The 13,269-nt window shown below is 45.2% G+C and overlaps 1 protein-coding gene and 1 pseudogene across 1 annotated transcript in view; both read right to left on the reverse strand.

Moving 5' to 3' along the window:
* LOC124802781 (Down syndrome cell adhesion molecule-like protein Dscam2) overlaps positions 1 to 13,269 on the reverse strand; it is an 866,453-nt gene that overhangs the window by 644,714 nt on the left and 208,470 nt on the right. The gene's annotated exons all lie outside the window — the stretch shown is intronic.
* Positions 5,845 to 5,961, reverse strand: LOC124803919 (annotated as a pseudogene).

Here is a 13,269-nt window from a genome sequence, read left to right on the forward strand (position 1 = left end):
GACTATCAGACCAATTGTGTGATTGGATTGAGGAGTTCCTAGATAACAGGACGCAGCATGTTATTCTCAATGGAGAGAAGTCTTCCGAAGTAAGAGTGATTTCAGGTGTGCCGCAGGGGAGTGTCATAGGACCGTTGCTATTCACAATATACATAAATGACCTTGTGGATGACATCGAAAGTTCACTGAGGCTTTTTGCAGATGATGCTGTGGTGTACCGAGAGGTTGTAACAATGGAAAATTGTATTGAAATGCAGGAGGATCTGCAGCGAATTGACGCATGGTGCAGGGAATGGCAATTGAATCTCAATGTAGACAAGTGTAATGTGCTGCGAATATACAGAAAGATAGATCCTTTATCATTTAGCTACAAAATAGCAGGTCAGCAACTGGAAGCAGTTAATACCATAAATTATCTGGGAGTACGCATTAGGAGTGATTTAAAATGGAATGATCATATAATGTTGATCGTCGGTAAAGCAGATGCCAGACTGAGATTCATTGGAAGAATCCTAAGGAAATGCAATCCGAAAACAAAGGAAGTAGGTTACAGTACGCTTGTTCGCCCACTGCTTGAATACTGCTCAGCAGTGTGGGATCCGTACCAGATAGGGTTGATAGAAGAGATAGAGAACATCCAACGGAGAGCAGCGCGCTTCGTTACAGGATCATTTAGTAATCGCGAAAGCGTTACGGAGATGATAGATAAACTCCAGTGGAAGACTCTGCAGGAGAGACGCTCAGTAGCTCGGTACGGGCTTTTATTGAAGTTTCGAGAACATACCTTCACCGAAGAGTCAAGCAGTATATTGCTCCCTCCTACGTATATCTCGCGAAGAGACCATGAGGATAAAACCAGGGAGATTAGAGCCCACACAGAGGCATACCGACAGTCCTTCTTTCCACGAACAATACGAGACTGGAATAGAAGGGAGAACCGATAGAGGTACTGAAGGTACCCTCCGCCACACACCGTCAGGTGGCTTGCGGAGTATGGACGTAGATGTAGATGTAGAACGGCACACGTCAAAGCAGTACACGATGAGACAACCCAGTACACGGTGGCGTAGATACACTACTGTCATTAAAATTGCTACACCACAGAGATGACGTGCTATAGACGCGAAATTTAACCGACAGGAAGAAGATGCTGTGATATGCAAATGATTAGCGTTTCATAGCATTCACACAAGATTGACGCCGGTGGCGACACCTACAACGTACTGACATGAGGAAAGTTTTCAACCGATTTCTCATACACAAACAGCAGTTGACCGGCGTTGCCTTGTGAAACGTTGTTGTGATACCTCGTGTAAGGAGGATAAATGCGTACCATCACGTTTCCGGATTGTAGCCTTTCGCGATTGCGGTTTATCGTATCGCGACATTGCTGCTCGCATTGGTCAAGATCCAATGACTGTTAGCAGAATATGGAATCGGTGGGTTCAGGAGGATAATACGGAACGCCGTGCTGGATCCCAATGGCCTCGTATCACTAGCAGTCGAGATGACAGGCATCTTATCCGCATGGTTGTAACGGATCGTGCAGCCACGTCTCGATCCCCGAGTCAACAGATGGGGACGTTTGCAAGACAACACCCATCTGCACCAACAGTTCGACGACGTTTGCAGCAGCATGGACTATCAGCTCGGAGACCGTGGCTGCGGTTACCCATGACGCTGCATCACAGACAGCAGCGCCTGCGATGGTGTACTCAACGACGAACCTAGGTGCACGAATGGCAGAACAACATTTTTTCGGATGAATCCAGGATCTATTTACAGCATCATGATGGTCGCATCCGTGTTTGGCGACATCGCGGCGAACGCACATTGGAAGCGTGTATTCGTCATCGCCATACTGGCGTACCACCCGGCGTGATGCTATGGGGTGCCACTGGCTAAACGTCTCGGTCACCTCTTGTTCGCATTGACGGCACTTTGAACATAGGACGTTATATTTCAGATGTGTTACGACCCGGGGCTCTACCCTTCATTCGATCCCTGCGAAACCCTACATTTCAGCAGGATAATGCACGACCCCTCCCCCCCATGAACCATGGACCTTGCCGTTGGTGGGGAGGCTTGCGTGCCTCAGCGATACAGATAGCCGTACCGTAGGTGCAACCACAACGGATGGGTATCTGTTGAGAGGCCAGACAAACGTGTGGTTCCTGAAGAGGGGCAGCAGCCTTTTCAGTAGTTGCAAGGGCAACAGTCTGGATGATTGACTGATCTGGCCTTGTAACAATAACCAAAACGGCCTTGCTGTGCTGGTACTGCGAACGGCTGAAAGCAAGGGGAAACTACAGCCGTAATTTTTCCCGAGGGCATGCAGCTTTACTGTATGATTACATGATGATGGCGTCCTCTTGGGTAAAATATTCCGGAGGTAAAATAGTCCCCCATTCGGATCTCCGGGCGGGGACTACTCAAGAGGATGTCGTTATCAGGAGAAAGAAAACTGGCGTTCTACGGATCGGAGCGTGGAATGTCAGATCCCTTAATCGGGCAGGTAGGTTAGAAAATTTAAAAAGGGAAATGGATAGGTTGAAGTTAGATATAGTGGGAATTAGTGAAGTTCGGTGGCAGGAGGAACAAGACTTCTGGTCAGGTGACTACAGGGTTATAAACACAAAATCAAATAGGGGTAATGCAGGAGTAGGTTTAATAATGAATAGGAAAATAGGAATGCGGGTAAGCTACTACAAACAGCATAGTGAACGCATTATTGTGGCCAAGATAGATACGAAGCCCACGCCTACTACAGTAGTACAAGTTTATATGCCAACTAGCTCTGCAGATGACGAAGAAATTGAAGAAATGTATGATGAAATAAAAGAAATTATTCAGATTGTGAAGGGAGACGAAAATTTAATAGTCATGGGTGACTGGAATTCGAGTGTAGGAAAAGGGAGAGAAGGAAACATAGTAGGTGAATATGGATTGGGGGACAGAAATGAAAGAGGAAGCCGCCTGGTCGTATTTTGCACAGAGCACAACATAATCATAACTAACACTTGGTTTAAGAATCATGAAAGAAGGTTGTATACATGGAAGAACCCTGGAGATACTAAAAGGTATCAGATAGATTATATAATGGTAAGACAGAGATTTAGGAACCAGGTTTTAAATTGTAAGACATTTCCAGGGGCAGATGTGGACTCTGACCACAATCTATTGGTTATGACCTGTAGATTAAAACTGAAGAAACTGCAAAAAGGTGGGAATTTAAGGAGATGGGACCTGGATAAACTAAAAGAACCAGAGGTTGTACAGAGATTCAGGGAGAGCATAAGGGAGCAATTGACAGGAATGGGGGAAATAAATACAGTAGAAGAAGAATGGGTAGCTTTGAGGCATGAAGTAGTGAAGGCAGCAGAGGATCAAGTAGGTAAAAAGACGAGGGCTAGTAGAAATCCTTGGGTAACAGAAGAAATATTGAATTTAATTGATGAAAGGAGAAAATATAAAAATGCAGTAAGTGAAACAGGCAAAAAGGAATACAAACGTCTCAAAAATGAGATCGACAGGAAGTGCAAAATGGCTAAGCAGGGATGGCTAGAGGACAAATGTAAGGATGTAGAGGCCTATCTCACTAGGGGTAAGATAGATACCGCCTACAGGAAAATTAAAGAGACCTCTGGAGATAAGAGAACGACTTGTATGAATATCAAGAGCTCAGATGGAAACCCAGTTCTAAGCAAAGAAGGGAAAGCAGAAAGGTGGAAGGAGTATATAGAAGGTCTATACAAGGGCGATGTACTTGAGGACAATATTATGGAAATAGAAGAGGATGTAGATGAAGATGAAATGGGATATATGATACTGCGTGAAGAGTTTGACAGAGCACTGAAAGACCTGAGTCGAAACAAGGCCCCCGGAGTAGACAATATTCCATTGGAACTACTGACGGCCGTGGGAGAGCCAGTCCTGACAAAACTCTACCATCTGGTGAGCAAGATGTATGAAACAGGCGAAATACCCTCAGACTTCAAGAAGAATATAATAATTCCAATCCCAAAGAAAGCAGGTGTTGACAGATGTGAAAATTACCGAACTATCAGCTTAATAAGTCACAGCTGCAAAATACTAACACGAATTCTTTACAGACGAATGGAAAAACTAGTAGAAGCCAACCTCGGGGAAGATCAGTTTGGATTCCGTAGAAACACTGGAACACGTGAGGCAATACTGACCTTACGACTTATCTTAGAAGAAAGATTAAGGAAAGGCAAACCTACGTTTCTAGCATTTGTAGACTTAGAGAAAGCTTTTGACAATGTTGACTGGAATACTCTCTTTCAAATTCTAAAGGTGGCAGGGGTAAAATACAGGGAGCGAAAGGCTATTTACAATTTGTACAGAAACCAGATGGCAGTTATAAGAGTCGAGGGACATAAAAGGGAAGCAGTGGTTGGGAAGGGAGTAAGACAGGGTTGTAGCCTCTCCCCGATGTTGTTCAATCTGTATATTGAGCAAGCAGTAAAGGAAACAAAAGAAAAATTCGGAGTAGGTATTAAAATTCATGGAGAAGAAATAAAAACTTTGAGGTTCGCCGATGACATTGTAATTCTGTCAGAGACAGCAAAGGACTTGGAAGAGCAGTTGAATGGAATGGACAGTGTCTTGAAAGGAGGATATAAGATGAACATCAACAAAAGCAAAACAAGGATAATGGAATGTAGTCTAATTAATTCGGGTGATGCTGAGGGAATTAGATTAGGAAATGAGGCACTTAAAGTAGTAAAGGAGTTTTGCTATTTGGGGAGCAAAATAACTGATGATGGTCGAAGTAGAGAGGATATAAAATGTAGGCTGGCAATGACAAGGAAAGCGTTTCTGAAGAAGAGAAATTTGTTAACATCCAGTATAGATTTAAGTGTCAGGAAGTCATTTCTGAAAGTATTCGTATGGAGTGTAGCCATGTATGGAAGTGAAACATGGACGATAAATAGTTTGGACAAGAAGAGAATAGAAGTTTTCGAAATGTGGTGCTACAGAAGAATGCTGAAGATTAGATGGGTAGATCACATAACTAATGAGGAAGTATTGAATAGGATTGGGGAGAAGAGAAGTTTGTGGCACAACTTGACCAGAAGAAGAGATCGGTTGGAAGGACATGTTCTGAGGCATCAAGGGATCACCAATTTAGTATTGGAGGGCAGCGTGGAGGGTAAAAATCGTAGAGGGAGACCAAGAGATGAATACACTAAGCAGATTCAGAAGGATGTAGGTTGCAGTAGGTACTGGGAGATGAAAAAGCTTACACAGGATAGAGTAGCATGGAGAGCTGCATCAAACCAGTCTCAGGACTGAAGACCACAACAACAACAATGCACGACCGCATGTTGCACGTCCTGTACGGGTCTTTCTGGATACAGAAAACTTTCGACTGCTGCCCCGGCCAGCACATTCTCCAGATCTCTCACCAATTGAAAACGTTTGGTCAATGGTGGTCGAGCAACTGGCTCGTCACAATACGCCAATTACTACTCTTGATGAACTGTGGTATGGTGTTGAAGCTGCATGGGCAGCTGTACCTGTACACGTCATCCAAGCTCTGTCTGGCTCAATGCCCAGGCGTATCAGGGCCGTTACTACGGCAGAGGTGGTTGTTCTGGGTACTGATTTCTCAGGAAAAGCACTCCGTCTTTAGGCCACAAGTGGCCCATCGGGACCATCCGACCGCCGTGTCATCCTCAGTGGAGGATGCGGATAGGAGGCGTGTGGTCAGCACACCACTCTCCCGGTCGTTATGATGTTTTTCTGTGACCGGAGCCGCTACTGTTCGGCCGAGTAGCTCCTCAATTGGCATCACGAGGCTGAGTGCACCCCGAAAAATGGCAACAGCGCATGGCGGCTGGATGGTCACCCATCCAAGTGCCGGCCACGCCCCACTGCGCTTAACTTCGGTGATCTGACGGGAACCGGTGTATCCACTGCGGCAAGGCCGTTGCCGATTTCTCTGGAACTGTGCACCCAAACTGTGTGAAAATGTAATCACATGTCAGTTCTAGTGTAATATATTTGTCCAATGAATACCCGTTATTATCTGCATTTCTTCTTGGTGTAGCAATTTTGATGGCCAGTAGTGTGTTCACGTTATCAACGAACGCCGCAAATAAGTTACGAAAGGTCTCGGTGATCTGCACAATGTTCAATGGGCGTGCTGGAGGAAAAAGCGGACGTTAATTTTGTACGATCCCGCCCCGCTACGGCGACGGCCCTCGCGTTTTATTCTTGTCCTGAGTCTCGTGTGTTCCGTTGACACGTCAGCGCGAACATTGCATGTGTTGTGTGAGCTGACCACTGGGAGCTATCCCTTTTACGAAAAAATCTAAATATAGTAAACGAAATGGAAGAACAAGCAATGATAGTGCAGACTGTTAACGACAAAGCAGAGTTAGTACCGGAAGTTCTTGTAAATCTCTGTTGGTCCATCATGGCCAGGGGACATCGGCTGGTTAAGTAATTGTTAATGTCAATAAAAGTCACCAACAGCCATGTAAGATATCATTTTATTGTATTGTGAAGGCTACCAGTTTCGGCGTTTCATTACGCCACCATCAGGCACCATACGCATCTATCCAAATAAACTACCTTGTCGTATAGCGCCATAATGGTTCAAATGGCTCTGAGCACGATGGGACTTAACTTCTGTCATGAGTTCCCTAGTACTTAGAACTACTTAAACGCAACTAACCTAAGGACATCACACACATCCATCCCCGAGGTAGAATTCCAACCTGTGACCGTAGCGGTCGCACGGTTCCAGACTGAAGCGGCTAGAACCGTTAGGCCACCCCGGCCGGCTATTGCGCCATAAATCACTGGATATCGTCAATTCAATCGTTAGTCTTCACAATAAAATAATATCTTAAAGTACACGGCTTTTGGAGAATTTTATTGACATTGGCAACTTGTAAATGATCGTGTGGCAAAAACTTCACACTCCTAAGAAATGAAAGAATAGGAAAGCGCCATCTAAACATTTTAGCAGCTATACATTTGCTCGAGAAAATATATACTTGCAAACACATCAGACATTACCTAGAACCGAGAAAGTAGCACCCTTTCCCTTTAGGTTTTTAATCTTCGTTTCCTTGCTCAGTGCCTGATACCAACGAAAATCATTTTTATCGTCAAACAATTCTGACTTTTCACTGTTAAAATAATTTTCTTCAAGACACGTGTATTTACATTCTTGTTTATCAACAGTGTAGACTTTTTCCTTGTAAAAGGTAAATAGTATTTTGCTTTCAGAGATTTCGTGTGTCTTGTTGCAGCACACTAATAATCAAAACAGCGAGACCTCGTGCAACCTTTCCATTGTGTGACGAAAACAAAGTAAGTGATATCAACAAAGCTTAAGACGACAGGAAAGTGCGAAGTCCATTTGTATAATAGGAGTGAGCTCGGCCAGAATATGCTAACTTCCGATGTTAGCAGACGTGGCCATAGTTCCTCGTTTCTGCGCATGTGCAGTGTGCAGTACACGCAAATGTACGACTCCACAATGAGCACAGACTGTACATCAGCGACATCGTAGACACACTGCCGTCGTGGTTGGCCGCTGGTTTACACGCAGGCACGAAAGGCACGATTTCGACCAGAAGGTCTCTCGTGTCAGACGGACTTTGTAACGAGACAAGACTTTGCAACTCAGAACCCACCAGCCCACCTTCAAGAATACGGATGATATTACGTAGCTTCACACGATTCGTGTGTCCAGTTATGCCAGACGAAGGAGAAGCTATCTACGTTGAAAATAGGTAGCGCTTAGAACTAACAGCAATATACACAGACGGAGCGAGGTGGCGCAGTGGTTAACACACTGGACTCGCATTCGGGAGGACGACGGTCCGAACCCACGTCTGACAATCCTGATTTAGGTTTTCCGTGATTTCGCTAAATCGCTTCAGGCAAATGCGGGGATGGTTCCTTTCGAAGAGCACCGCCCCCTTCACCTTCCTTCCCTAATCCGATGGCACCGATGACCTCGCTGTTTGGTCCCCTCCCCCTGTATGAATCAACCAACCAATACACACAGCTAAGGAAGAAAAAAGAAAATATTTCGTCAGTACTGACCAAGTGGCGACTCAGTATTCTTCGATGGGGAGCGTCGGGAGGGGGAGTGGTACTCTTTTTTTTTGGGGGGGGGGCTGGGGGGAAGAAGTATCGTATGTGGCCGGGCATCGCTACGAAATAAGGGCGAACAGCGTGTCGCATTCGCAAAATGTCAGGTTTTCCGGTCGCAGATGCACCGCTCTCACTACGGATGATCAAAGGCCGCAAACTATACTCGGCGCCATAGCGGCCGTTTCTCAGCTACGTCGCTCGGCAACGCATCCTTTAGAGTAGCGGAAAGGTGTCGGTAAACAATAGAGCGTGCCGCTTGGCACGACGACAGGACTGGCGCCCGCATTGTGGTCTGCAGCCGGCTTCCCAGACAAAGACGGAGCCCCTCTGCACTGTTGCAGCGAGCTGCGTACTGTGGGTGTCAGCGACACACGGCTGTCCCGTCCCGTCCTGCCCAGGGTCGTCGTTCGTGCCACCCCTCCCCCTCACCAAACCCGCCACCCCACTCTTTTGTCTCCATAGAACCACGTTTCATTTTCTTGTTGCAGTCTTCAGACCGGAGACTTACGTATCCTGCGAAAGCCTCTTTTAGCTTTGTATAACACAACCTATCCTGATCCTGCTTCAAGTCGAGCCTCGATCTCTCTGTCACGCATTACGAAATTAGCTACTCGCTGAGGTCTCACGACGTTGTTGTTGTTGTTGTTGTTGTGGTCTCCGGTCCACAGACTGGTTTGATGCAGCTCTCCATGCTACTCTATCCTGTGCAAGCTTCTTCATCTCCCAGTACCTAGTGCAACCTACATCCTTCTGAATCTGCTTACCGCATTCATCTCTTGGTCTCCCTCTATGATTTTTACCCTCCACGCTTCCCTCCAGTACTAAATTGGTGGTCCCTTGATGCCTCAGAACATCTCCTACCAACCGGTCCCTTCTTCTTGTCAAGTTGTGCCACAAACTCCTCTTCTCCGCAATTCTATTCGATACCTCCTCATTAGTTATGTGATCTACCCATCTAATCTTCAGCATTCTTCTGCAGCACCACATTTCCAAAGCTTCTATTCTCTTCTTGTCCAAACTATTTATCGTCCATATTTCACTTCCATACACGGCTACACTCCATACAAATACTTTCAGAAAAGAATTCCTGACACTTAAATCTATACTCCATGTTAACAAATTTCTCTTCTTCAGAAACGCTTTCCTTGTCATTGCCAGTCTACATTTTATATCCTCTCTACTTCGACCATCATCAGTTATTTTGCTCCCCAAATAGCAAAACTCCTTTACTACTTTAAGTGTCTCATTTCGTAATCTAATTCCCTCAGCATCACCCGACTTAATTCGACTACATTCCATTATCCTCGTTTTGCTTTTGTTGATGTTCATCTTATACCCTCCTTTCTAGACACTGTCCATTCCGTTCAACTGCTCTTCCAAGTCCTTTGCTGTCTCCATGTCATCGGCGAACCTCAAAGTTTTTACTTCTTATCCATGGATTTTAATACCGACTCCAAACTTTTCTTTTGTTTCCTTCACTGCTTGCTCAATATACAGATTGAATAGCATCGGGCAGAGGCTACAACCCTGTCTCACTCCCTTCCCAACCACTGCTTCCCTTTCATGCCCCTCGACTCTTATAACTGCCATCTCGTTTCTGTACAAATTGTAAATAGCCTTTCGCTCCCTGTATTTTACCCCTGCCACCTTTAGAATTTGAAAGAGAGTATTCCAGTCAACATCGTCAAAAGCCTTCTCTAAGTCTACAAATGCTAGAAACGTAGGTTTGCCTTTCCTTAATCTTTCTTCTAAGATAAGTCGTAGGGTCAGCATTGCCTTACGTGTTCCAATGTTTCTTGCAGCTTCTTTTAGTCAAATAGCTGCAAAGCGTCCCTTCGTCTCCGATTACATTTAATGCGTCTCCGTTGGTTACACAAATACGCACACTAGACATACTACCTAACTGGAACACCGTGGCCATCTTGTAAATGATTTTTTAAATATATTTTTTCAGCCTCAGGATACTCACATGATATCACGATCGGTTCAGACTTCTTAGGATATTGTGGGGAGATCTTTTAAACACCTTGTATAGTTGCACGTCAAAGAACAACTGACATGTACTCTTTTGTACGTCTACATATTACTGTCTAACAGCCGGACGGGGTGGTCCAGCGGTTCTAGGCGCTACGGTCTGGAACCGCGCGACCGCTACGGTTTCAGGCTCGAATCCTGCCTTGGGCATGGATGTGTGTGATGTCGTTAGGTTAGTTAGGTTTAAGTAGTTCTAAGTTCTAGGGGACAGATGATCTCAGATGTTAAGTCCCATAGGGCTCAGAGCCATTTCAACCATTTGAACTATCTAACATATTCGAATCATCTGAGGACGATTTCCTAAGAATTTGGATCGCTTCTGATATTTGTCTGGCTAAAAGTTTAACTGGTAGAAGCCGACCTCCGGGAATATCAGTTTGGATTCCGTAGAAATGTTGGAACACGTGAGGCAATACTGACCCTACGACTTATCTTAGGAGAAAGATTAAGGAAAGGCAAATCTACGTTTCTAGCATTTGTAGACTTAGAGAAAGCTTTTGACAATGTTGACTGGAATACTCTCTTTCAAATTCTGAAGGTGGCAGGGGTAAAATACAGGGAGCGAAAGGCTATTTACAATTTGTACAGAAAGCAGATGGCAGTTATAAGAGTCGAGGGACATGAAAGGGAAGCAGTGGTTGGGAAGGGAGTGAGGCAGGGTTGTAGCCTCTCCCCTATGTTATTCAATCTGTATATTGAGCAAGCAGTAAAGGAAACAAAAGAAAAGTTTGGAGTAGGTATTAAAATCCATGGATAAGAAATAAAAACTTTGAGGTTCGCCGATGACATGGAGACAGCAAAGGACTTGCAAGAGCAGTTGAACGGAATGCACAGTGTCTAGAAAGGAGGGTATAAGATGAACATCAACAAAAGCAAAACGAGGATAATGGAATGTAGTCGAATTAAGTCGGGTGATGCTGAGGGAATTAGATTAGGAAATGAGACACTTAAAGTAGTAAAGGAGTTTTGCTATTTGGGGAGCAAAATAATTGATGATGGTCGAAGTAGAGAGGATATAAAATGTAGACTGGCAATGGCAAGGAAAGCGTTTCTGAAAAAGAGAAATTTGTTAACATCGAGTATAGATTTAAGTGTCAGGAAGTCGTTCTGAAAGTATTTGTATGGAGCGTAGCCACATATGGAAGTGAAACATGGACGATAACTAGTTTGGACAAGAAGAGAATAGAAGCTTTCGAAATGTGGTGCTACAGAAGAATGCTGAAGATTAGATGGGTAGATCACATAACTAATGAGGAGGTATTGAATAGAATTGGGGTGAAAAGGAGTTTGTGGCACAAGTTGACAAGACGAAGGGACCGGTTGGTAGGACATTTCTGAGGCATCGAGGGATCACAAATTTAGCGTTGGAGGGCAGCGTGGAGGAGACCAAGAGATCATACACTAAACAGATTCAGAAGGATGTAGGTTGCAGTAGGTATTGGGAGATGAAGAAGCTTGCACAAGATAGGGTAGCATGGAGAGCTGCATCAAACCAGTCTCAGGACTGAAGACCACAACAACAACAAAAGTTTATTACAACAATTTCACTTTCAAAATTGAATTTTTGACGAACAACTGTAAATTCTGTGTTGAGAATTTTTTCTTTTGGGATGCATTTGTCTTGCTATTTGACATTGTAAATTTTAAATTGTCTTTACTCTGGTCACTCTTAGTCGTTCTGCTGGCCAAATAGCACAGCTTTTCTACTAGTTTGAGACTCTGATGTCTCATCATCATTTCACTTTCTTTGGACCTTAGTCCCATTTCAACGCGAGGTCATCCTAATTACTATGAATTTTACAATGTTAGTGTCAGACGGTGGCCGCAGTGCCCTTTCTGTTGCCACCCCCGTACCCCCCCCCCCCCCTCCCCAGGACTGAATAAGCTGTCTGTGTCTAGTGGAGGCCATGAAATAGTGCGAGCGTTTTCAAATGTCTGCGATCGTGCAACTGAAGCGGGACGTGGGGACCAGCCTGGTATTCACCTAGTGGAATGTGGAAAACCACCTAAAAAGCACATCCGGCATGGACGGCAAACCGGCCCTCGTCGTTAATCCGCGGCCGGCGCGCCTACCCGAGTCCACGAAGCAGCGCATTAGCGCCCCAGGCTAACCTGGCGGCTTCAGAGTCTGATGTATAAATTTAACTTAAATTCTGGCCACCACCTGAATTAATTCGACTACACTCCATTAATTTTATTTTCCTGTTTTTGAAGTTTGTCTTCAACACAAAAACCATTTTTTTTTCGTCTGATGTTCTAGTCCTCCTGTCGTGTCTGTCAGAATTACAACAAAACAGACGAATATCAAAGCGTTTCCTTCTTCGCCTGGCACTTTTGCAAACTTCCTCTGTGTCTGCTCGGTCTGACAGTCACCCAGACACTCGCTGTCGGTGTTCCGTCGTGCACGCCCCGCGAGTCTGAATGCATTCGGCCGGCCGTGCGTGGGTTGCGCCAGCCGGTGCTGGGAAGTCGGAGCCGCCAGCCTGCGGGATGCGGGCCCTGGCCGTGGAGCCGCCGCGTGGCCTCAGACAGAGCCGTGCTGACGCGCAAACACCTGCCGCTGCACCAAAACACCATCCGCGGTCCGCCTTAGGCCGCGTTCACAGTGCCAGACAACGGTTGTCACACATTGTCGCCAGAGGTCACCCGACAACATCCACTGATGGCGTAGTCATAGTTCGTCCGATCTCCTCCGTCAGTTTTTGTCAGGGTCAAGGAGGTTAGCTAGGTTAAAATATATTCTACGTATGAAGTAGGTTGGAGTTTAGCCTCTTAGTGTGGGGTGCACACCACGACCCCTCTGTGTTTGGATACGAGTGGTGCAGAGCGGCTTCTGCTGCTAAAGAAACGCCGAATTCCCGAATGCACGTAAATGAGAACGTGGCGAGTAATACACACTCTGTCCTCAATTATCAAAATAGCCAGACAAGTTTTACAAACATATGAAATGACGGAAGAAACTTTCTCTAATATACATTCTGTCCTCAGTTATCAAAATAGCCAGACAACTTTTACAAACATACGAAATGACGGAAGAAACTTTCTGTAATATACCCTCTGTCCTCAGTTATCAAAATAGCCAGACGAGTTTTA

This window comes from Schistocerca piceifrons, chromosome 6, assembly GCF_021461385.2.
Source record: "Schistocerca piceifrons isolate TAMUIC-IGC-003096 chromosome 6, iqSchPice1.1, whole genome shotgun sequence".
NCBI classification, from domain to species: domain Eukaryota; kingdom Metazoa; phylum Arthropoda; class Insecta; order Orthoptera; family Acrididae; genus Schistocerca; species Schistocerca piceifrons.